This window comes from Peromyscus leucopus, chromosome 23, assembly GCF_004664715.2.
Source record: "Peromyscus leucopus breed LL Stock chromosome 23, UCI_PerLeu_2.1, whole genome shotgun sequence".
In the NCBI taxonomy this organism is placed as follows: Eukaryota; Metazoa; Chordata; class Mammalia; order Rodentia; family Cricetidae; genus Peromyscus; species Peromyscus leucopus.
Genome location: NC_051082.1, coordinates 42,954,060 through 42,981,136, shown reverse-complemented (window position 1 = coordinate 42,981,136; position 27,077 = coordinate 42,954,060). Strand labels below are relative to the sequence as shown.

Genomic DNA, 27,077 nt, shown 5'->3' with positions numbered 1-27,077 from the left:
CACTGATGGTGAATGTGCCTTTATCAAAAGCTGTTCTCTAGGTCTGGACATATGTGCTTCAAATGGCATCTTGGCCTGTTTGATATGTTTGGCTTCATATAATCTACATGAATAGTCTGTTGGTGTGTGCCTATAATCCTATCTGTGGCCAGATTGAAGGGTCAAACTTGCATAGGCATATAAACTCTTTGGCCAGCCACTGTAGTTTACATGGCTAAGTTCAAAGACAATGAAAGATCCAGTCTCAAACTATAACAAAAATGCCTTCCCCTAGTAACTGATGGAAGCAGATGCAGAGATTCACACCCAAACATTAGGCAAACCTCAGAGAATCCTCCAGAAGGGGAAGATGGATTACAGGAGTCAGAGGGGTCAAAAATACCACAGGAAAACACAGTCAACAATCCTGGGCTCACAGGGGCTCACAGAGACCGAACCAACAACCAGGGAGCCTGCATGGGACTGACCTAGACCCCCTGCACATATTTACAGTAGTTTATCATGGTCTTCTTGTGTAATCATAACTTAACGAACAGGGGCTGTATCTGACTCTGTTGTCTGCTTTGGGGGCCCTTTTCCCCTAGTGAGTTGCCTTATCCAGCCTTGATGGAAGGGAAGGTACCTATTCAGAATTCATAGACCATGGTTGGCTAATATACATGGAAGGCTGGCAGTTTTCTTAAGAGGAAGGAGGAGTGGATGGGGGTAGGGAGGAAGAGGGAGTCTTGGGTGAGGAACTGGGAGGAGAGGATGGACAGAGAGAAAATGATCAGGTTTGGAAAATATTGATTAATTACTATATATATGTAATTAAGTAAATATTATATATATTATATAATATGTGCACATGGACACACAGACATATGCCACACACACAAACACAGTTATTTTCCAGCTTGATTAGAATAATAAATAAATAGAGATTGAGAAGTATTTTTATGAAAGGATTGAATTTGTGTTTTAGTTCTCTCTCTCACTAGGCAAAAATAAAAAAGGGGGCTATTGATTAAAAGCAGATCATTATTTTTCATGTCCCAGTAAAATTCACAAACCTGATGTATCATTTGCAGCCAATGCATTGCTTATAAAGTTGTCGCTTTTCAACTCTATATGCCATTGTGTTAAATGAGATGAAATAAATTAAATATGTTATTTAAAAAATGCTCTAAATCAATATTATAAAATTCAGAACTGTCATTATTTGACCAACTAAAATGTCTGTAGTTTTTCTAATAATTATCATTTTGTACTGCTGACATTCTAAAATCAAATATACATACCAGGTAATATAAATTTATAAATTAATAGACATCTTAAGATACTTAAATAATTCTGCTTCTCTGTATGTTCACCTTCTCAGGGTTCTTGTACCTTTCAGGACAGAATTCCTCAGTCTCTGGCCAGCATTTTGGATCTTGGTGAAGAACAAAGATAAGTATGACCACCAATGTCCCTTTGGGAATGAACACACTATTGATTTCAGCATCTTTCTCACTGAGCCTGCTAATCCTGCTAGTAACTGGATGTAATCTCATACTTTTATTCACCACCATGTCCAGATATTCCATCTCAACCAGGACTTCATAAGTGGCAGGTACCTGGGAAGATTAAAATAAAGATTCTGCTGATTTATGATTCAAAACTAATTTTCATGTCAGTCTATTCACAACTATTAAGTTTTTAGGAACACAACATTCAACCCAGATTAATGATTGGATTTACCATTCATAAAACCTATTCAACAAAGTCATGTGTGTTGACATACTAAAGGTCCACTAAAATGCATGGTGAAATGAATATGGAAGAACATTCACATAAGCTTACACTTAGGTCTCAACTCTTCAGTTTTCCTTTGTACTGTTTTCCTTTTCAGTAATAATGAATGGCATATTATGTCAATCTCATTCAACACACATCAGCTGTTGAGGTTATCAAAATTTAACATATTCTGGCCACATGTCCAAACCGAGGAATAATGTGGGGAACATTAAATTCCTTTTTAAAATTCTATGTCAATCCTTTCAGAGGATAATTCACAGTGTTTAGATCCTATGACTAAATTTAATATTAGTATAGATGTTCAATTTGAAGATCAATGTCATATTAAACAGGAATAGTATATGAAATTACAGTGACTAACTTCAGTAGGATCTTTTCCCTTTGAAACTCATTATAGTAAAATAGTGTAAAAGTGGAAACGTATTGAGCAAAATATTTCTATTCTAGTGAGAGGTTCATTCAGCTCCACACTCAGTTTCTGAAGGATACATTCTCTTGTATCTCATATGCTGTTCATATAAATCTTTAACTTTCAATATCACACAGTCTAGAGTCACCTGAGAAAGAGGTCTAAATGGAAAGATTAAGGATTGCTCCATTAAATTGGTTTATGTATATGTCTGGGAGAGTTGTCCTGACTGTTCATTGATGTAGCAGGGTAAAGCCATTTATAGATAGTACTATTTCTTGAGTGGATGACCTTGGGATACATGAAAACACCTAGATAAGACAGGTCAGTGAGTGGGCCAGTTATCAGCCAGCATCCTCCATAGTCCCTGCTGTGCTTGCGTCTGAGTGATTATTTTATATGTGGATTGTGGGACTGTGGGGCTTGGTGGAAGCTGGAGAAAAGCCCTCCAGCAACAGAGTACCTTGGTCAAGAGCAGTGCTGTGTAGAGTTGCATTCAGTCCTGCCTACAAATTCCTGCATTGACTTTCCTCGGTGATAGACTGTTATGTGAAAATGTAAGTTGAAGTAAATGCTCTCCTCCCCATAGTTATTTTGGATGATAGCATTTGTTACATTGACAGAATGAAACAGGAAGACAGAGTGAGTGTGAGGTCTGAAGATACTCTGCCTGTACCCCATTGACAACCCAGCCAGTCCAAGAGTTCAGGGACCTCACAACCCATTGCATCCAGTTTTCAGTGTAGATGAGAAGACAGATTATATGATGTATTGGTCTCACATTGTGGGACACTGAAGCTACCATAATGTAGAGGTGAATAGTTTAAGTTAGAAGCTTCCATGATGTGCATTTTTTGAGGCTACTTATGTGGTTAGAGAGAGGAGTAAAGAGAAGAACAGCTGAATCAGCATGCCTAGCCAAAACCAGGAGAGGCTCCATTGATAACAGTCATGTCAGAGCATTTTTAGTAATAATAATACAGCTGTCAGTTCGATTGTTTAAGTTTTAGGAGGATACTTCAGTGGTTAAGAGCACTGTTTGCTCTTGCAGAGGACACAAGGTCAGTTCCCAGTACCCATATATTGAGCACACTTTCTGGAAGTCTAATTACAGGTAATCTGAGGCCCTCTTCTGGCTTCCTCATGTTTCAGATATGCACATGGTACACAGATGTACATGCAGGCAAAACACCCATTTAAGCTTAAAGAAGACCCTTGACTGACACTTGTTTATCCCTAAAAATCTACAGAGATTTTTTGCATGTTTTTGGACTGTGTCATTGTAGTTAGAGATAGTGTTTATGACAGGGTCAGTACAGAATTTCTGAGATTAGTTTTTCTCTACACATAATTTTTCCTTTGTCTTAGATTTTCACAGGTTATTCCAAAAAGAATCAATTCTTACTGTATTTACAATAATTCTAAAAGCAAATGTAGAAGTAGTGTTTCTTGTTGAGGTTTGACATTTTTCTTGTGGCTACCAGCATCATCCACTCACCTCATTGGGCAGGACTGCATGAATCTCATGCTGGAGTTTCTTCTGAACATTGGGTGAATTGCCAGTAAATATTTAATAAAGGAAAGAGCAGTGCTTGTTGTCTCATATCCAGCAAAAATAAATGTGATTGATTGGGCCAGAATCTCTAGATCAGAAAGAACTAAAATGAAATTAGACATTTTATGTCAATGATCAAATCTGGTACCTACACAAGGCCTTCATCTGCTTTGATCTACCATCTTTGACACAGGAAGGTAAAGCACACTTTATCTACAATGGTGTACTGCCTGCGAGATATGCAAAGGCAATTGTGGCACAATACGTGTGGGAGCAACCAACCAATAACTGATTTGACTTATGACCTACTCCATGAGATAGAACGAAGACTTGGCACTGCTCAGATGACCTGGAACCTGAGACTTGATATCGCAGGGAACAAGGGCAAAACCAAATAATACCAGTTTAAAAAAAGTAGAGATAAAATGACTCCAAATGATACTTTGCTATACTTCCAGAAAAATGCCTTGTTCAGCCATCATCAGAGAAGCTTCCTCTTGCTTCATGTGGGAACAAATATCCAGAACCCCAACAACATATTAGGCAGAGAGTGAGAGCCTTTGAAATATTCATTCTGAAATGGGATGTCTCCAACAAATCCTTTTCCTCAGAGCCCAGGGGAACCCACAGAAGAGGAGTCAGGAAGAATGTAATAGCCAGTTGGGGTGAGAATACCAAGAATGCAGAGCACTCCAAAATCAACATGATTAAATGTTATATGACCTCACAGAGACTGAAGAAGCATGCATATGGCCTGCACAGGCCTCTAGCAGGTCCTCTGTATATGTATTATTATATTATGGCACCCAGGTTATTGTTGTAATGGGATTTCTGAGTGTGCAAATGAGTGGGTCTCTGATTCTTTTATTTTCCCTTGGACTCTTTTCCTTCTGTTATTTTTTCTTTCCTAACATTAATATGTTAGTTTTTGTTTATCTTTTTTATATTTTATTTTTTACATTAAAAAATGAATGAACAAATGGAAACCTGTCCATTGGAGAAAATGTTAACAACCGAACTCTCCTTTATATGTGTTGGGAGAGGGAAAAATCAGTTTTTTCCAAGTGGATTGGCACAGGGAATATCAACCACTGTAGGACAGGCCTCATGTTCAGGAGTAAGCACCCATCATAATAATGAACTCCACAGTGTGTGTGTGTGTGTGTGTGTGTGTGTGTGTGTGTGTGTACTTTAATTTGGTTACAGTTTGTTGTTTTTTGTTTGCTTTTGGTTGTTTTATTTTGTTTCCTTGATTTGGGTAATTTTGCTGTTGTATTGGGTGTTTGTTTGCTGTTGAGTAAGAAATTCAAGTTCTATGTGTGATGTATTCAGATGGCTTTGGGGACAGGAAGAATATAATCAAAATATATTTAAATTTAAAAATTTGTTTAATAATAGAAAATAACAAAAAATTGGGCATTGACTTCAAATGTGGGATTGATGCTGGAATTAATTAATTAAAATTTCAAAACACACATTGTAGAATGAATGTATGAAAAGAATTACTGTGAAATACTAAAACCAGTCACCATGAGTAAAACAATGAAGAGGAAATACATTATTAATTTTTTTAATTTAATTTTATTTTATTTTACAATACAATTCAGTTCTACATATCAGCCACCGATTCCCTTGTTCTCCCCCCTACTGCCCCCTTCCTCTTTCCCCCAGCCCACTCCCCATTCCCACCTTCTCCAGGGCAAAACCTCCCCCAAGGACTAAGATCAACCTGGTAGACTCAGTCCAGGCAGGTCCAGTCCCTTCCTCCCAGGCCAAGACAAGCGACCCTGCATAAGCTCTGTAATTTTTCTTTGTAGCTGGAAAGTTTCTCCAGTCCTGCCAGACATATATAATCCCATGGCCAACTTATAAAATAATCACCCAGAAGCTTAAATTAATTACAAACCCTATGGCAATTAGCTCAGACTGATTACTGACTAGCTCTTAGATATAATTTAATCCATAACTCTTATTTATGCTTAGCCATGTGGCTTGGTACCTTTCCTCAGTTCTGCCTTGTCATCTTGCTTCCTCTGTATCTGGCTGACAACTCCTGACTCAGCCTTCTTCTTCCCAGAATTCTCCTTGCCAGCTTATCCCACCTATACTTCCTTCATGGCTACTGGCCAATCAGCATTTTATGTATCCAGCAATCAGAGCAACACATATTCACAGTATACAGAATGATATCCCACAGCATTTCTCCCTTTCTGTCTAATCAAAACGGATGGATTTAACTTTGACACAGTAAAATTACATATAGTAGAACAGTTATCAAGCAAGAATTACAGTTACAATATGTAGTCTATTTGTATTTGGTAAAATTAAAGAAAATATTCTATCTATCCTATATTTGTGAGTCTAAAGTTTCATATCAAATTTATGATATAATTATTTCATTTTCCTCCTTCTGTACTCCCTCCTAAACTCCCATGCCACATCTCCACTCACTCTCAAATTTAAGACCTCTTCTTTAACCAGTTTATTACATATACAAATAAATAATCATAAATACAACCTGCTGAGTCTGCTCTTTTTTCCAAATTGTACTTGTTTCTGGATTGGTCATTTAGTATTCAATAAACAATTAGGGACTCATCCCTGGGGAAGACTAAATCTCTCTCTCTCAGATGACCTGAACTACCTGGAGCTTTTCATCGAAGGGTGGGTTCTCATAAGACTTTTCCATCCATGTTGGAATGTCAACTGTTGTTGGGGCATTTCAGGATTTGGTTAGACAGCCATGTTGATTATATTTCATGGTTATAGCTTCCCTCTCATTTATTATTTATTTATTATTTATTTATTTATTTACTTATTTAATTATTTGTTTATTCATTCTATGAGTCTTTTTTTCCTTTTATTGTATTTTACAATACCATTCACTTCTACATATCAGCCACGGAATTCCTTGTTCTCCCCGCTCCTGCCCCCTCCCCTTCCCCCCAGCACACCCACTTATTCCCACCTCCTCCAGGGCAAAGCCTCCCCCGAGGACTGAGATAAATCTAGTAGACTCAGTCCAGGCAGGTCCAGTCCCCACATCCCAGACTGAGGCAACTGTCCCTGCATAACCCACAGGTTTCAGACAACCAGCTCATACACCGAGCACAGGATGCAGTCCCACTGCCTAGATGCCTCCCAAACAGATCAAGCCAATCAACTGTCTCATCTATTCAGAGGACCTGATCCAGGTAGGGGCTCCTCAGCTATTGGTTCATAGTTCATGTGTTTCCATTAGTTTGGCTATTTGTCCCTGTGCTTTATCCAACCTTGGTTCAACAATTCTTGCTCATATAAACCCTCCTCTTTCTTACTAATTAGACTCCCAGAGATCCACCCAGGGCCTAGCTGTGGATCTATGCATCCAAATCCCTCAGTCGTTGGATGGGGTTTCTAGCACGAATATTAGGATGTTTTGCCATCCAATCACCAGAGTAGGTCAGTTCCGGCTGTCTCTCGACCATTGCCAGCATTTTATTGTGGGGGTATCTTTGTGGATTTCTGTGGGCCACTCTAGCACTTTGTTTCTTCCATTTCTCATGTGGTCTTCATTTACCATGGTCTCCTATTTCTTGTTCTCCCTCTCTGTTCTTGATACAGCTGGGATCTCCTGTTCCCACAGGCTCTCTTTCCCTTGAGCCTTGTCCTTCATTAGTCCCACTCATGTCCAGGCTGTTCATGTAGATCTCAGCCATTTCTCTATCATTGGGCGATCCCCGTGTCTTTCTTGGGTTCCTGTTTTTCAGGTAGCCTCTCTGGTGATGTGAGTAGCAGTCCAGTCATCCTTGTTCCACATCTAGCATCTTCCTATGAGTGAGTACATACCATATTTGTATTTCTGAGTCTGGGTTACCTCACTCAGGATGATTTTTTTCTAGATCCATCCATTTGCCTGCAAACCTCATGATGTCATTGTCTTTCTCTGCTGAGTAGTATTCCATTGTGTATATGTGCCACATTTTATTTATCCATTCTTCAGTTGAAGGGAATCTAGGTGGTTTCCAGGTTTTGGCTATTACAAACAATGCTGATATGAACATTGCTGAGCAATTGCTCTTGTGGTATGATTGAGCATTTCTTGGGTATATGCCCAAGAGTGGTATAGCTGGATCTTGAGGGAGACCGATTCCCAATTTTCTAAGAAAGCGCCATATTGTTTTCCAAAGTGGTTGTACAAGCTTGCATTCCCACCAGCAGTGGAGGAGAGTTCCCCTAGTTCCACATCCTCTCCAGCATAAAGTGTCTTCAGTGTTTTTGATCTTAGCCACTCTGACAGGCATAAGGTGGTATCTCAGAGTTGTTTTTATTTGCATTTCCCTGATAATGAAGGATGTTGAGCAATTCCTTAAATGTCTTTCAGCCATTTGAGTTTCCTCTGTTGAGAATTCTCTGTTTAGTTCTATAGGCCATTTCTCAATTGGACTGTTGGTTGTTTTGATGTTTAATTTCTTGAGTTCCTTATATATTCTGGATATCAGTTCTCTGTCAGATGTGGGGTTGGTGAAGATCTTTTCCATTCTGTAGGCTGTCACTTTGCCTTGTTGACCATATCCTTTGCTCTACAAAAGCTTCTCAGTTTCAAGAGGTCCCATTGATTGATTGATTCTCTCAGTGTCTGTGCTACTGGTGTTATATTTAGGAAGTGATCTCCTATGCCAATGTGTTCAAGAATCCTTCCTAATTTCTCTTCTAGCATGTTCAGAGTAACTTTATTTATGTTGAGGTCTTTGATCCACTTGGACTTAAGTTTTGTGCACGGTGACAGATATGGATCTATTTGCAGCCTTCTCCATGTTGATATCCCGTTAATCCAGCACCTTTTGTTGAAGATGCTTTCTTTTTTCCATTGCACACTTTTGGCTTCTTTGTAAAAAATTGTATGTTCATAGGTGTGTGGGTTAAATTCAGGGTCTTCAATTCAATTCCATTGGTCCACATGTCAGTTTTTATGCCAGTTCCAAGCTGTTTTTATGACTGTAGCTCTATAGTAGAGCTTGAAGTCAGGGATTGTGATGCCTCCAGAGGTTGTTTTATTGTACAGGATTCTTTTAGCTATCCTGGGTTTTTTGTTTTTCCATATGAAGTTGAGTATTATTCTTTCCAGGTCTGTGAAGAATTTTGTTGGTAATTTGATGGGGATTGCATTGAATCTGTAGATTGCTTTTGTAAATTTGCCATTTTTACTATGTTAGTCCTGCCTATCCATGAGCATGGGGAATCATTCCATTGTCTGACATCTTCTTCAATTTCTTTTTTCAGGGACTTAAAGTTCTTGTCATATAGGTTCTTCACTTGCTTGGTTAGTGTTACCCCAAGGTATTTTATATCATTTGTGGCTATTGTAAATGGTGATGAACCTCTGATTTCCTTCTCAGTGTGTTTATCAAGTGTATATAGGAGGGCTACTGATTTTTTTTGAGTTGATCTTGTATCCTGCTATGTTGCTGAAGGTGTACATAAGCTTTATCAGTTCCTGGGTGGAATCTTTGGGGTCACTCAAGTATAGTATCATGTCATCTGCAAATAGGGAAAGCTTGACTTCTTCCTTTCCAATTTCCAATTCCCCTTAATCTCCTTATGTTGTCTTATTGCTCTTGCTAGAACTTCAATTACTATATAGAATAAGTATGGGGAGAGTGGACAGCCTTGCCCTGTTCTTGATTTTAATGGAATTGCTTTGAGTTTCTCTCCATTTAATTTGATGATGGCTGTTGGCTTGCTGTAAATTGCCTTTATTATGTATGTTCCCTGTATTCCTGATCACTCCAAGACCTTTATCATGAAGGAGTGTTGGATTTTGTCAAATGCCTTTTCTGCATCTAGTGAGATGATCATGTGTTTTTTTTTCCTTTGAGTTTGTTTATATGGTGTATTACATTGATGGCCTTTCATGTGTTGAACCACTCTTGAATCCCTGGGATGAAGCCTACTTGATCATGTTGGATAATTGCTCTGATGTGTTCTTGGAGTCTTTTTGCCAGTATTTTATTGAGTATTTTTACATCAATGTTCATGAGGGTGATCGGTCTGTAGTTCTCTTTCTTTGTTGTATCCTTGTTTGGTTTAGGAATCAGGGTAATTGTAGCCTCATGGAAGGAGTTTGGTGATTTTCCTTCTGTTTCTATTGTGTGGAACAATTTAAAGAGTATTGGTATTAACTCTTCTTTGAAGACATTGTAGAATTCTGCACTGAAACCATCTGGTCCTGGGCTTTTTTTTTTTTTTTTTTGGTTGGGAGATTTTAATGACTGTTTCTATTTCCTTAGGGGTTATTGGACTATTTAAATAGTTTATCTGGTCTTGATTTAACTTAGGTATGTGGTACCTATCCAGAAAATTATCCAGGCCGACATGGTGCTAAAAAGATAGATAAGATTTCTTACACCTTGACAGGTACCTGGAAGTGGTCTGAGACACTGGGCATGGCTTGAGCATATATGAAACCTCAAAGCCTGCCTCCACAGTGACACACTTCCTCCAACAAGGCCATACCTACTCCAACAAAGCCACAATTGCTAATTGTGACATTCCCTTAGGGAGCAATTTTCTTTCAATCAACCACAACTATAATGCTCCAATCATCATTTAAGAATACTTGCAAATAAGCAGAGACACCTCCTCAGACATGATGCTGACACCCCGACAGCCTTTTGTCAGCATTTTTCCTGCAAACATCATTATCCTTAGTCCAGCATGTAGGCTGTATTAGTTAAAAACTGGGTTCTATAAGTGTCAATCTCAGTGCTCAAAGATATTGCAGATGTTCTAAGCAGGACAGAATTTCATATTGAAAAGACCAAATTCATTAAATCTCTTAAAGGGATTTCTATAAGGAATATTTATCTTTTGACATTTTGCCTTAGAACTACAAATAATTGTGTCATATTTTACCTCTTGGGTATTTTCAAGCTGATCTTTTTTGGTCTTTTCTATACATTTCTTAAAAATGATGTAGCATCACTTGGAAGCATGCAAGTGTTTAGTTTGTTATATATTCTAAAAAGTAATGGAAAGAGTGCTATAGAGAAAAGCAAAAAAAAACAATGAAAATGCAAATTGAAGCTTCTGATAGTTATTTTATTCACTAATTAGAAAATTTCAATGATTTAAGTGAAATATCAAAACAACAGCAATAACTGTTGTTGAAATTATTATAATTATAATATACAGAAAGTATATCACATCTAAAAGTAATTGAATTTTAAATAAATATTCAAAGAGAAGAGTTCAGCTCCAGGAAGGTTCAGTGTGGAATTTTATGAAGTATTTAACAAATAATTATTACCAGTTCATCACAGGCATTTCTAAAACTTACAAATCTAGGGAAAAGTGGAGATTCCATGAATCTCCATCCTTAACTTCTGGACTTGAGGTAGAATCTTGATTGAATGCCAGGTAGGGCAAGAATTGAAAACTTCCAGCCTCTATTGCTCTACTGCAGGGATTAAAAATATTTCTCAACACTCTTGACACAGTCATATATCCCTTTACTTTAGTGATCTCATATCTAAGGCAACAAACAAGGTCAATGATTAGGCAGAAAACATTTTTTTACAAAATCATAAAAACATAAAAATCATCATCTAACCACTGCACACTGGTCCTTCTGCCCCTATCACAATCATGGAGGGTGGTCCAGGAAGAAACTGATGCTGAAAGTCATCATAAAGAACAGTCTGGAGTATGACTTTTGGAGAGAACAATGCAGAGGGTCTCCCAGTGATGAGATAACCCAATATTCTGGACATTTAGTTTTATTATCCAATAACTCTTCTCCATTGTCATCCCCCCTAAAGCTATTCTTTATTTATATAATTCCCAAGGTCAATATAGGAAGGCAGCCCCCCATTGCTCAATATTCAAATCTTATGTCATTTCATATTTTTGGAAATGTTTTCATACATTTTTACCTCCATCTTAGTAACATAGACTTTCTTGGTTTAAAGCTCCTCTGTGGCTCAGTTTCCTGAGAGATGGGACTGTTCTACATGAAATGATGGCACATTCTTACCTCATTTTTTCCAGTTTATCTTTAACCCAAAGTCCAAATTCTTCTTGTACCCCCTTTTTACTCCACTATGATGTCCTTGCTGCCCCTCCATGTCCCACTTGGCAACACTCTTTTAATCTCTATTACCCACAAGCCTTATTTTTCCTCCCTTTTATTACTTATTCCTATAAGAGCTAACATGTCAGTATAGAGAGAATGGAGTCTGCCTTTTTTCTCCTTAAAATAGCCCTTAGAGAGTGACTAATGAAAGTTTTGAAGTCAACTGCTACTTTATTTTTATAGAGGGATTGCAGATTATTGATAACTATTGTTGCAAATACTAATCACCTACCATAGGATCATGGGGGGTAGGGCAGAGAAGAGTTAAGAACCCTGAACATAAGCCTAATAGAAGAAAATATATCCTCAACCCTACTATAGCCCAGGCTTTCCTGAAAACTAAAAAAAATCTAACTGTAGGGAGAAAGATGACCTAAATTAAAAAAAAATAATAATATAACAACTGATACAACAACAGATGGGCTTTTCTTAAGGCATAAGTAACATGAAAAAGTACATCAATTATCCTTCAGTCACAGAGTAACCACAAATAAAAGGAATGTACAAAACATGAGATAAGAAATCAAAGTGATTATAAGTTATGTTTAAATAATTCAATAAGCACATGCCTATCTCCTGAATTAATCCCAAGAAAACACCAAAAGAAATAAGAAAGAAATAAGGAAATTGAATCAGGATATTCATATGGAATTTGATAAAGACATAGATATACAGAAGAAAACAGAAATGCAATGAGAAGAGAAAAGAAAGTTTCATGAAGTGTGGTGGGCCTATTCCTATCTTTTCCAGGGTACTCTTGAGGAGAGAGGGATAAGAAATATTACTTAGAAAGAGGGACCTAGCTAAAGAGAGGAAAGACAGAAACACAGGATAGTTTTGGGAGGACCTGGGTAAATACCCAATGACCCCTTCTGTCTCTTCAAAGGGACTTTTAAAAATAATGCCAAGGGTCAGTGCAAAAGACCTCCCCTTTGATAGATCAAAGCACACTGCACAGTCAAGTGAAGACCCTTTACAAACACCTGGTAACCACGCATGTGGTCAAGCCATCACCTTATGCAGCCCTGCCTGGTAAAGTAAGCTCAGATCTCACTAGGAAATCTCTGTGGGCTCCCACAATTAAGTCAAATACAAATTTCTGTTGAAAGCATCAGAGATAGAGTATATCAAGTAGAAGACAGAAGTTGAAGGCATGAAGACATGGAAGAGTACTAAGATAATTCAGTCATGATTCATGATCGATTTGTTAAACAGTTGGATGGAACATGTAAGTTTGGGGAGATAAGAAAAAAGTCCATGATTTTCAGCATAGAACAATGACGAGAATTCCATGTCAAATGCATAGAAAATATTATCAATAAAATCACAGAACAGAAGTTTCCAGACTGAAGGAAAGAAATGTCCATCAAGATGCAAAATGGATAAAGAGTATAACACAGGTAAGAAGACCAGAGAAGAAACTTCCCATTTCATATTATACATATACAGTGAATACACAGAATAAATAAAGTGTACTGGAAGGTGTGAGAGGAAGGACTAAGTCACAAATAAAGGCAGGACCCTGAGCATATCTCCTGTATTTTCAATGGAAAAAAAAATGCCAGGATGTCTTAAAAGGGTGTAGTCCATGTTTAGAAAATAAGAGCTGCTGAAAAATATTAAAGTATTTATTTAAAAAAAGCTATTCATTATAATCAAGGGAGAAAAACTATCCCTGTTACGTCATTCTAAAGAATTTCTCACAATGAAGTCTGCTTGCACTACATAATGTAAAGATCAGTTTGGCCTGAAGAAAAAAACAAATACAGCTAAGAGGCTAGAAGAAAAAAATGATGCTAAGACAGCTGTTAGGAAGAGAGAACCAAGACAATGCCACACAGTAGAAAAGCAATAAAATGTTAGGAATCAAGCATGCCTTTCAGTAAGAAAGTTTGAATCCTAACAGTCTACGTTGCTTTATCAATGTACACAGACTAAGGCTGAAGATACTGACACATCCTTTAATCTCAGTACTCAAGAGTCAGATGCAGGCAGATCACACTGGATTCAGAAAAGTCTCATGTACATAGACAGTTCTAGTCCAGCTAGGAGTACATGGAGCCTGTCTTTTACTAAATAGTTAAGTAAATAATATACAAACTATCAGATTGAATTAGCAATCATAATGCTTAATCCTGACCAAAAAAATGTACCCAACCACAGAATATCAACATAGGGAATAGTGGGCATCACTATTCTAATATCAAACTAAAGCTAGTCCCAAGGATGTAGATGATCTATATACTTTAAAGGAACTATCCAACCACAAGCCATTGCTAAATTTATATGCATTAATATGTGCACTCAATTTAATAAAACAAAAGCTAATAGATATAATGTCACAGAATAAATTCTGCAACATAATAGTGACTGACTTCTACACCCACTCTTAAAATAAATTACTATCTATAACACAATAAACAGACAAACATTAGAAGTAGATAATATTAATTTAACTTTGATTCAAGGTTTATTCAAGAGATCTTGAATAATTCCATATATGTAAATGTATAGTTATAAATCATGGCATTGATGGCTTAAAGACAGAAATCACATAATTATCTCATACCTTTCAACAATGTAAAAAGTATGTGGCAATGATGGATAACAACATGTGATATGAAAATTCAAATGGGAAAAAAGAAACAGATCATACAGGAGTGAAAGCAAGATGGGGGAGATAATAATTGTGTATGGATATGCTACGATGAGCCTCTTTACATTGTATGATAATTAGAATAATTCTAAGATGTTAATGTAGTTGAAAACAGACTATATACCTGTAGAGAAAGCCAATGGATTGAAAAAGTCAAATATAAAAAGCTTTCTGGTGTTTTTCACAAAGGGATCCTGGGGGTTGTTGAGGGAATCCACCTTCACTCCAAATAAGGTACCAGTGATCACATCCATATTGTAGGCCCCAAAGATGCTGAGAAACATGGGAGTTAATGTGTTACTCACATAACCTCTGAGGTATGTGACTATTTGTCTGCAGTATCATCAACACAACCTAAGTTTACTACTGTGGATTTTTCAGACTCATTATGATTTTACTACTCACATCATTTCCAGAATATTCTCCCTCTTCAGTTTGATGAAAGAGAAGCAGAAAAAATTGTTTCTTGTTGATATTTTTCTAAGACCCTCAGTAAAACCTGATTATTTAGAATGTTGAAAGTTACAGCTATAATATTCTTGCTAAACCAAAGTCATCTGATGTAGTACATATATCCTCCTCCCACATTTCTTAATCCCCACATCTGCATCTTCCATAAATTTTCCTCTTTCATTCTAAACTATATAACTGTCTTCTAAAACATACAAGATGACAACAGGTAACCTAATTTTGTCTCAGGTACACAAGGAAGAGACTCTCACAAGGTTTTGTGGCAACTGTTCCTAAATGTGTGGTTCAAATCAGGGTAACTTCATGCCTCTCCCTTACTCTCGCTCTGGAATAATTTTTACTACCTGTGAGGCAGAGGAATGTCTCCAGATGGGGCACAGAGCAACCAGCAAATACATGCATCAATACTCACTTCTTCATGGTAACAGTCTTGCCCTTCTCTACTTCCCTACTCTTGTTTTTCATCAGCACGTCTCCATATTCTTTGATGATGGGGAACATATAAGCACAAAACACAACAAAGTCTCTTGATAAAAGGCAACATCTGAGTCCCAAAATACCAAGTCTTTTTAAGTTATAAAAAGATTGCCGGGCGATGGTGGTGCACGCCTTTAATCCCAGCACTCGGGAGGCAGAGCCAGGTGGATCTCTGTGAGTTCGAGGCCAGCCTGGACTACCAAGTGAGTCCCAGGAAAGGTGCAAAGCTACACAGAGAAACCCTGTCTCGAAAAACAAAAACAAAAACAAACAAAAAAAAAGATCATCATATTTTTAAAAGTACTATATAAGACAAAATAACAACAAAACAAAACAAAGAACAAACATAACAATGAAACAACAACAACAAAAAAAAAACAAAGACCATTCTTAGCAATGTAATGCTCAAAGGAAATCTCTTTAAAGATTATAATATTATCTCTACCAGTCCTCTGATAGAGTATATTACATTTTTAATAACAAGTCCTAGCATTAACTTACCTCTTTCAGTTTTCTACTAAAAGTTGGTGTCAGAAATGATCGGGTTCTTTTCCATTCTTTATTCCCAGATCGTGTTATACTTTTTTCATTATTCCAGGTGGACCAAAAGGCTACAATATCAAAAAATAGATTTTTCCCTCTATTAGATTGGTTGTCTTAACAGTTATAAAATCTGTATAAATAGAAAACATTTGTTAATAGCTACTAACACTCTTATAGGTGGCAGGTTTTACGCTAGCCTCTAACAGTTCCACAAACTGGGGCTGGAGGTATGGCTCAGTGGTTAACACTACTTTCTCCTCTTGCAAAGACTCTGGTTCAATTATCAGCAGCTACATTAGGTGGTTCACAAATGCCAGTAACTCCAGTTCTGGGTGTCTGATGCCCTCTGCTGCTCTCTGTGAGTACTTGCACACATGCAGTACACATAGATACATTCAGGCACACATATGTATTAAATAAAATATGTAAAATGCCCCCAAAGATAAATAAGGATACATATAGCCACCTGTGTGGGATAAAGCTGTTATATTGCAATCTTCATTTCGATATGATTTCTTCTATAAAAAAAAACTGCTTTTCTATGTGAAAAGCCAGATGGAAGAACAAAAGTATTCTCCAAGTCAGTACAGAAAATGTTGGTTACTTAGATAGGTTTCTATTGATATGATAAGGACTACGAACAGAATTAACTTGTGATGGAGAGGGTTTAATAATCTTACACCTCTCAGGCCACTGTCTGTCACTGAGAGCACACAAGGCAGGAACCTGAAGGCAGGAACTGAGGCAGAAGCTTTGGAGGAATGCCACTTACTGGCTTTCTCACCATGGTTTGCTCATCCTGTTTTCATATACAATCCAGGACTAACTGCCCAGGGGTGGCACCAACTACAGTGAGTTGAGCACAATCACTAATGAAGAAAACGCCCCACAGCCTTTCTACAAGTAAGCAGATGGAGGCATTTCTCAACTGAGGTTTCTCTTCCTAACTATGTCTAGGTTTGCTTCAAGTAGCCAAAATGCAATGAGAACGATAGGGTACATATAGGAGGTTTATATTGGCAAACTTTTCCTTAGACCAGTTTTGAACTTACAAGTATCTTCAGGTTGAGCTATTTTGAAAAGAAGTGACATGACATAGTAACCATTAAATTATCACAAATACGAAGGACTAAGTATTATTAGCCTAAGCATTAATTGAATATAATGGCAATATTTCTCCTTGATTTTTTTATACTGAAATATAAGCAAAATAATACTATAATTATCTTTTCCTGATAGAATGTTTCTTCTGCCATATGCTCCTGTATTTGATTCTAACTTGGAATATTTCAATAGTTACTTAAATATATATATATATATATATATATATATATATATATATATATACACTTGTTAATAGTGAGAGGGAAACTTCATACATGTGATAAAAATTACATCACACAAAGCCTTCATCCAGCACGTCACTTTGTTAAGAAACACTGATTTTCCCATTAAGCAACAATTTTAAAAGACCAGTTCTCACCTCTTACTACATCCTAACCTGGTGTCTAGCTATTGAAATAAGAGAAAAAAAGATACACTGAAAGGCACACAGATTTCACTAGAAGTGGAAATATTTCCATATTCAAGTTATGTTATTAACCGTGTGGAACAAATAAAGATTATACAAAAAGAATTAAGGAAACTGAAAGTGACAGAATTACAACCACTCACACCCAAGGCTCAGGGAACATTGTGACAGACATGGTGAAAAGATAGCTAGAGACAGAGGAGTTCCATGAAGGGCTGGACTCTGGGCATGACATGGGTATGGCTCACATGGACTCACAGTTGCTGTGGTTATCCTCACTAGACCTCTAGAAGAGCAATCCAATATAAAAATCCAGCACAGACAGGAAAGACACTCGTGATGTTACCACCCCATCTGTAGAGTTATGTTTTCTTAATGTCCAAGCCATCTCTCCACATACAGTATTTTAAAACATATAAAAGCATGTCATAGGCCCTAGTGCAGAAACTACTGTTGTTGCTACTAAATGAAATGTGATGCTTATCTAATTGGCTTCTAGATTCTTATGTTTATACCCTCAGATTATTGCCGTCAATGTTTGTCTTAAAAGTTCATTTGCCAGGCAGTGGTGGCACACGCCTTTAATCCCAGCACTCAGGAGGCAGAGGCAGGTGGATCTCTGTGAGTTCGAGGACAGCCTGGTCTACAAGCAAGTTTCAGGAAAGGCACAAAGCTACACAGAGAAAATGTTTCATTTTACGATGGGCAAAGATTTATACAGAAATTTTTAACTAAACAAAGTAAAAAAAAAGAGACTTCAGAATGCTCACTCCTAAATATGACATCTAAATCACTCTCTCAAAGGCTCAGGGGAGATTAAAAAAAGGGAAACGAGCAGAAGAAATATAAGGTCTGGACTGGAGAAGAGGCTCACTAGATAAGAACATATACTGCTCTTGACAGGGACCTGGGTTCAGTTTCCAGAACCCCTATCACTTTGGGTAATTGCCAGTGACTCCAGAACCAGGGGATCCAACACCCTCTTCTGGTCTTCATGGACACTGTACTCATATACACAAACACATACACATTTTAAATAAATATTAATAAAGTTTCTAAAACATTTTAGAATTTATAGGAAAGGTAGAGACATATAGAAAGTTCACTTCTGGGAATGAAAGGTCATTGCATTCTTGAAATCCCAGAAATTGTGATTAATGGCCCAAGACCATTCACAGGATAAGACCCATCAACATTCCACTATGGAGAAGGGTAGGATTCATGAGGTTCTGTCTCTCCCTGAGGATTTATGTGAGTCACCAAATTTATTTAAAGACATTAGAGTAGAAAAAATAATATAGAAAAAGGTAGAACAGTAAGAGTGGGAGAGAGACAAGATGAGGCAATAGGATGTGATTATAAGCAATATATATATATATATATATGTATGTATTATATGTTCATATGTTAGAATGGATTCTATATATTGCAATAATATCATAAGAAAATTGATAATACACACATATATGAAAAATAGAGACATTAAAAAAATAAGAATTACTATCATTACTCATGTGCACATACCCATATACTGATGCACAGGCACACACATAATTTTTATATTAAACAAAAAATTATAAAAATAAAAAATAAATGATTAAAAATTCAACACAGTGTTGCTGTATGCTTTGAGCTCGGCACACAGGATAGAAAGGCATTTAAATATCTGTGAGGTGAACACCAGCCTGGACTACATATTGAGTTCCAACACTGGCATAGATAATTTTGAGACAGTGTTTGAAAAAAAAAACATGCCCTCATTATAAAAGCTCTAGAGAGAGTAGGGATGACAGAAGCATACAACAAATAAAATACATAATTCACATCAAAATAACAAATGCTTTATATTACAAACTCACAGCCAACATTATCTTCAATGGAGAAATCTCAAACGATACCATTGAAATAAATTAAAATCAAGAGTGAGACAGGGCTGCGCACTATCCCCACTCTCTTCACACACACACACACACACACACACACACACACACACACACACACACACAAATATATATATATATATATATTCTACCAGAAAACTTGTAGAATGTTGAACAATTTCAGTAAAGAGTCAGGATACAATTCAGCTTATAAAAATCAGTAGTTTTTTTGTACACCAGCAGGCTAAGAAAGAGATTGTTTCCTTTTAAAATACCTTCAAAGTATATAATAAACCTTGCAATGATCCTAATCAAGGAGGGGAAAGAATTCTACAGTGAAAGCTTTAAATCACAGAATAAAGAGACTGACATACTACAAAATGGAAAGACATCCTTTGATTCAGGAATGATAGAATTGACATTGTTAAAATAATGATTCTATAAAATGCAATTTATAGATTCATGGCAATACCAAGAAAATCACTATGACATTCTTCAAAGAACTAGAAAAAAATTCCTAAAATCTATATGGAATCACACAAGATTCTGGATAGCCACAGCAATCCTTAATAATAATAACAATGAAGAAATACGTATTCCAGATTTCAAAATATGTTCTATAGCAGTATTAATAAACGTAGTGTCCTACAGTTGCAAAAACAGATATATACATCAACGGAAGAAAAAATATGACACAAACATGAGTACACATGACTACAGTCATGTGATATGTGACAAAGATCCAAAAATACACACTGAAGAGTAGACGGCATCTTCAACAAATGTGCTGTGAAAACAGGATGTCCACATGTAGAAGAATGAAATAGACCCATATTGATCATCTTGTAGAAAACTAACTACAAATAGATCAAAACCGTCAGTGAAAAATCTTAAATTTTAGATCTTCCAGAAGAAAACTGAAGCAAGACCCAAAAGAATATAGGTGTAGGAAAGGATTTCATGAACAGGACTCCATTTGTCTGGAAATTAACGTCAACAATTGACAAATATTGCCTCACAAAATTAAGAAGCTTTTTACAGCAGATGAGGCAGTCAGTTGAGTGAAGGCAAACTTTACAAAGTGAGAATTTTTGCCAGCTATACACCTGATAATGATTTAATATCTAAATCTATAAGGTACCCCCAAAAACAAAGACTTAAGAAAACAAATGACTCAATTTAAAAATGAGACATGAGAGATGGGCATAGTGTTTCACACCTTTAATATCAATACTCCAGAGGTAGAGGAAGGTGGATTCATGCAATTTGAAGAACAGCCTGGTCAACATAATGAGTCCAGGCACAACCAGGGCTATGAAGAGACACTATATCTCAAGGAAGGTGGGTAATGAAGTTGAAAAAAATTCTCAAAAGAAGAAATAAAAAGTCTAAAAATATCTACCCAATATTTGTTACCTATAGAAATTAGGTAAATAAAAATTAGAACAACTTCGAGATTTCATATTACCAATCTCAGAATGGCTAAAATCAAGACAACCAATAGCAACAAATACTAGTGAGGATGTAGGAAAATAGAATCATAATCTACTGTGTGATTGGAAACCAGTGCAATCTGAAAATCATTGTGATTAGTTCTTCAATAAACCAAACATACATGTAATATATAGCCCAGATTTACCACTTCTTGACAGTTCTTCAAAAAGACAACATCCTACTCCACAGATGCTTGTAGAGAAATGTTGACTGATGCTCTGTTCACAATTACTAGGAAATGAAAACAACCTATATATCCTTAAATAAATAGTGAATAGATAATTAAAAATGTGGTATATGTATACAACAGAATACCATTTAGCTGTAAAGAAAATTGAAACCATGCAGGAAAGAAGTGGAACTAGAAAATATTATGTTGAGTGAGATAACCCAGACCCACAAAGAGAAATACCCCATGTTATTTCACACCTTTAGTTCCCAGCCATCAATCTCCATATGTGTGAATACAATAGAGTGATCATAGAAAGGAAGTAACTAAAATGGGGCTATGACAAGGGGAACCCCTAAGAGGGAAATAGCAGGACACAGGTAATATGAATGAGAAATGGGGAAAATGGGAGGGACTTTTAACTGGAGAAGGAAGAAGGAGGAAAATACAGAAGGAGAGGAAGAGGGAATGATTAATAACACTATGGACAGTTGAATGACACAGGGATTCAATATTTTATATTATCTAAAGGGAGTTGGGATGAGAACAGGGGAGGGACAAGCAGGAGAAAACAAATAACATATTTGTATTTTAAATAAAAAGTTTTAAAAGTACCATTCAAAGCTGTTTATACAAGGAGATATATAAATGTGGATAAATTATGTTAGCTGTATCATCAGATCAAACTGAGTTTGAATGCAAGCACTGACACTTACTAATAAAGCTTAAACACACTGCCATGTAAAATAAATAAGTAAACTGCTAAGGAAAAACTAAAGGAGAACGGAAAACACCAACTTTAACATTATTTATGATTACCCAGCTTCCTTAGGGACTATGGGGTGACATAAGTATAAGGAGACAGTAACAATCAATCTCTACCCTGAAACAGCAGAGCTGCTAAAATGAACTAGTGACTTCTGCTTTGTGACCCTGCTTGTCCATTCCCTGCTGACCAGGGTCACATCTGCTCTTTGCCCTTGAGAAGTGACCACCATGAATACCCACTTAGACAGCAAGTTTGTGCCTCTTCAACATTGCTTGTGAACCAAGGAAGGAAGTTTTCTGTTTATCTCTGATTGTTTGACAGTTTCTCCTTAGGAAATTTTGACAGCCCTACCTTAACAAAACAACATGAAGAAACATAGCATGCTGTGTACATTGTTTAAATATTTGGTGAATAAATAAGAATTTCATAATACAATGTTTGTTCATTTTGTTGGTGCTGGTCATTGAACTCTGGGTCAGGTTAATCTACTACTGGGCAACATTTCCAACCTCTCATAACCATGTTTTTTTGTCTTTGCTTTAAAAGACAGGGTTCCTCTGTGTAGCCCTGGCTGTCCTGAAACTTGATTTGTAGACCAGGCTGGGCTCAAACTCACAAAGATCCACCTGCATGCTGCAATTAAAGGTGTGCAGCAACATAGCCTCACTGACTTTTTTTTTTTAAGATTTAGGTGTTCCTACACCAGAAGTTGGACCTAGGCCCCCTGAGTGTAAACCAGGAATCCTAACTGCTAGATTCTGTGGGATCATAAAAAAATTTTCAATGAATATTTATATTTTATTTTTTATATTTAAAATTACAATGTAGTTGTAACATTCTCCCTTCCAAACACTTTCATATACACCTTCCTTCTCTTCTCTTCTCTTCTCTTCTCTTCTCTTCTCTTCTCTTCTCTTCTCTTCCTTCTCTTCTTCTTCCTTCTCTTTTTTCATATTCATCCTTTGTTGTTGAAATAATTGTTATTGAATCCATGGGTACATATTGATATACAAACATATTCCTATGTATAATATGTTTGGTGTATATAATCCTCACATTTTTAAAAAGGAATACCTACATTTCAATTTGTGAAGACAGAATAAAATTCTTTCACTAGCACATTCTTGATCATATCTGGTTCTGTGATGACTAGCACAGGCATGAATCCATCATAAAGCCTGTATTGGGGAAACAGAAATGATTACATTTTGATCCTGATGTTACCTCTGGTTCTCTCTTTATATATATCCTTACTTCCGTGAACTGAACCTTAGCCTTCTGTAAGAACAGCAAATGTTTATTCACTGCTACTCTACTGCCCCAAGGGCAAATTATTAACAATTGACAAGCAGTAATATTTCAAGGATCTTTTCTTTGGAGCCATTAGAGATGCAGCACAGCATGGCCATGGCCATGGGTTAATGGCCATGGCAGTTCAGCAGACCCTGTGATTAGTACTCTGGTTTCTGATGATGAATGAGAAGAGATGAAGAGGCAGAACATTTTCACACTTGTTTGTGGCACACAGGATAGTGATGATACTTCTTCCCAAGTTCTGGACAAATCCCCAGTTGCTTCAGTCATCACAGAAAATATTAATGAAACAAGTCTAGAAGTCAACAGTATTGTTGACATATCCAACACCTTTTCTTCAAAGTTAGCAGTATGTGTTGAGTGAAATAACCATGTACATCTTTATTAATAGTCAATGTGTTGTATGAAATGTAACAAAAATTAAAATGTAAAAGAAAATTCAAAAAGTGTGGAATTACAGAATTCTAAAACCAGTAGTGAAGGGCAGATGTGGAAGACAGTGACAAGGCCAATGTGGACTCATAGTGACTTCAAGTCCAATGTTGGATATATTGAGCCCTGGTCTCAAAAAATAAACCATGGGGCAAGGCCCAGGATACCTGTGTAGAAAGAAGTACAGGCAGGTAAGGATTACTGAGAATGAGAGAAATGGTCTTCCCCAGGAAAGAGCACACAAACTGCTTACCAGTTCCACAAGGTCAGCCCTGAAAACATACTTATGATTATAAATTCACACACACACACACACACACACACACACACACACACACAACAGTCACATAACAAGTAATGAAAACCAGGGGATGTATTTGAAGGAGGAAAAGGAAAGTAAAAAGGATGCAATAATATAACCTCAAACAAAAAATTAAGTAATAAAATAAAAAAACATACTTTATACACACATGAATTTAAACAAAAATAATAACTGTAAAATGTGCCTATTTTCTCCTTAGCCTATGTTGTAAAAAGTCCATATTTACTAGAAATATCTTTGATAAAATTATTTTTGCTTTTTTGTGTTGTTGGTTTTTCGAGACAGGGTTTCTCTGTGTAGCTTTGTGCTTTTCCTGGATCTTACTCTGTAGACCAGGCTGGCCTCGAACTCATAAAGATCTGCCTGCCTCTGCCTCCCAAGTGCTGGGATTAAAGGCATGTGCCACCACTGCCCAGCTATTTTTGCTTTTATCTGAATGTAAATATGTATGTGCAGGAGAAACTCTCCTGAATTTATGAGCACATATTACATGCGTCTGTATTAATGCATATCTGATATTTTTTAAAAGTCTCAAGGAAGAATACATAGAGGCAGGGACCATGATAAGACATTGGGTTAAAGTAAGGCTAGGTGTCTCTGGAACATCAACGAATGCAAACAAATAATATGTGCAATGTTCTCATCTTAATTCAGACTGTGGGCAGCAACATATTTATGGAACCCTTGTCAGGACAGGCTTTCAGACTCTTTAAAACAGGCAAATGTGACCTAAATAACTCTGGACTGAAACTGTTCTCCAATGCAGTTTCATGTCACGAAATAACAAATCTACATATTGGACAACTGCAGAATACTCACCCCCATATATTTCCATACTTTTTATGGCATTCTAAATTGTATTTTGATATGCCCTGGAAAAAGAAAAGAAAATGAAAAATCATTATTTTTCTACCTGTATTGGCCACTAAACTGTAAACAAATGACTCAAATTCCAGGACATCAGGCTCATTATTTAATTTTCTGACCAAGCAATTAATGGAAATTCTTCCACGTTCTATGAGAGAAAAAAGAAAATACAGGAGACAAGACATGGGGAATTTAAAGATATTCATGATTTCTTTTCTGGATATTGTACATTCCAAAAAAATTCTTTCTCTATTAAAAGTAGAAACTGTCTTTATCTTTGATAGTTCTCTAGTTTTGATTTGACTCTAAAATCTTGGAACACTCTGTCTTTTTCCCTACTTATGTGCCTGAGGGCACCAAGAGTCAGGGAGATTGCCATGCATTTATAAAATCTATTTGCTTCTCATTGCTCACTGCCACTTCACTCACTTGATGACTTTTCCAGGATTTCAGTACCATCATTTACATAGCATATTATATTTATATAGTTGCCTTTCAGAACATTAAATGAAAAGTAGCAATGAAGTAGAAGGATATGATTTTGCTTCTAGTGTTCCTGTTCAATATGAAAAGGTGAGGATATACTGCCTCACATAAAGAAAACATAAAATTGAATTCTTAGTTTGAATTTCCCCCTCTAAACTTTGGGGAAAATCCATGTTATCATTAAGTGGCAATTGCAAATTTGGGGGATAAAATCCTATGTAACTCAGTCTGGACTCAAACTCTCCATGTATCTAAGACTGACCTTGAAATTCTGATCCTCCTGAGTACAGGAATTACTGGTGTGTGCCCCCATGTCCAGTTTATATGGTGCTGGGATCAAGCCTAGGAATTTTTCCATTCTAAGCATGCATTCCACAGAAGGGAATTCCATATTCATCCACTGTGAATGTCAATTATATGAAACTATATCTCCAGGCAGGTGACAGAGTCCAGTTTGTAGAGTTCTTTGTGTAGTATTTAAAGCAAACTGAACAAAAGTATTTTCCAAGACCCTAAATAAATTACAAAGGGAGCATTACTTCTTTGTTCTTGTCTAGGAACTGAATTGGAAAAGTCTAGTCTAGGGCTGGAGCCAGTGCCTCAAAAGAGGACAGGTTGTAGTTTTGTGGTGATTTGACTTTTTCCTGGGCTGTGGTTCAATCCTGATGCGTCTGTGTCAGAGGTATCCTGTTTTCTTTTTGCCAGCATTGTATGATTTAGCTGTGTGCTGACCTTGGCCATTTCTCTTTACAATTAGCATGTGAAAAGCTATGCTGATTAATAAAATTCTGATATAATTCATCATATTATGCAATACCTCCTGGTCACAGCACCATGTCTTCTTTAGTCTCATACATATTCCTCTGAAACATATCACCACCTTCCCCTTGGGCATCCTCATTCCTTGCAGGTCACTTAATTTGGTACTCAATGCAGGGATCACGATTACTAGAAATTATCAAGAATGAGCATTACTGTGATAAATGTACAAGAAGTGTCAGACTTGGGAACATGTAAGAAAGAAAGGGTGGAGGAATAGCTGAGAGTAAAACATGGGAGGAAAAGATTCTAAAGAACAATCTCTTTTCATTCATATGCTTTGTCTACTTATACTTTGACAAGTATCACTATGGTACTTTGATAAATTCTTTATTTTCATTAAAAAATATGCTCTTGGTTTCCTGAATAAGGTTCTGTGAATTTAACAGTATGAGAACATGTAGCTGGAGTTTTCTCCAGTCCCTCCTCAGGTCTGTAGCCACTCAGACCCAAGTAAACACACAGAGACTTATATTACTTATAAACTGTATGGCTATGGCAGGGTTCTCGCTACCTAGTTTTTATATCTTAAATTAACCCATTTTTATTAATCTATAAGCTGCCATGTGGCTTGTGGCTTCCTCATACTTTTACATGTTCTTTTACCTCTTGCTTCCCCTGTGTCTGAATGGTGACTCTTGACATAGCCTTCCTCTTCCCAAAATTCTCTTCTCTCTTTGTCCTGCCTATACTTCCTGCCAGGCTACTAGACAATCAGCATTTTATTTATTAACCAATCAGAGCAACACATTCACAGCATACAGAACAATATTCACTGCAATTTCCCTTTTCTTTTTTTTCAAAAAAGAAGGTTTTAAAATTACATAACAAAACAATTTTCAAGCAAGAATTGCAGTTACAATGTTTAGTCTATTTATAATATCTAGTCTATTTGTATTTGGCAAAATTAAAGAAGATATCCCATCTATCCTATATTTGTGAATGTAAGTTTTTATATCTAACTTATCTTTTATCATAACTAAGGAAATTA

At 36.6% G+C, this 27,077-nt stretch overlaps 1 pseudogene; it reads right to left on the bottom strand.

Moving 5' to 3' along the window:
* Positions 1–1,322: 1,322 nt before the first annotated feature.
* LOC114704586 lies at positions 1,323–25,580 on the bottom strand (annotated as a pseudogene).
* Between the last annotated feature and the right edge of the window lie 1,497 nt (positions 25,581–27,077).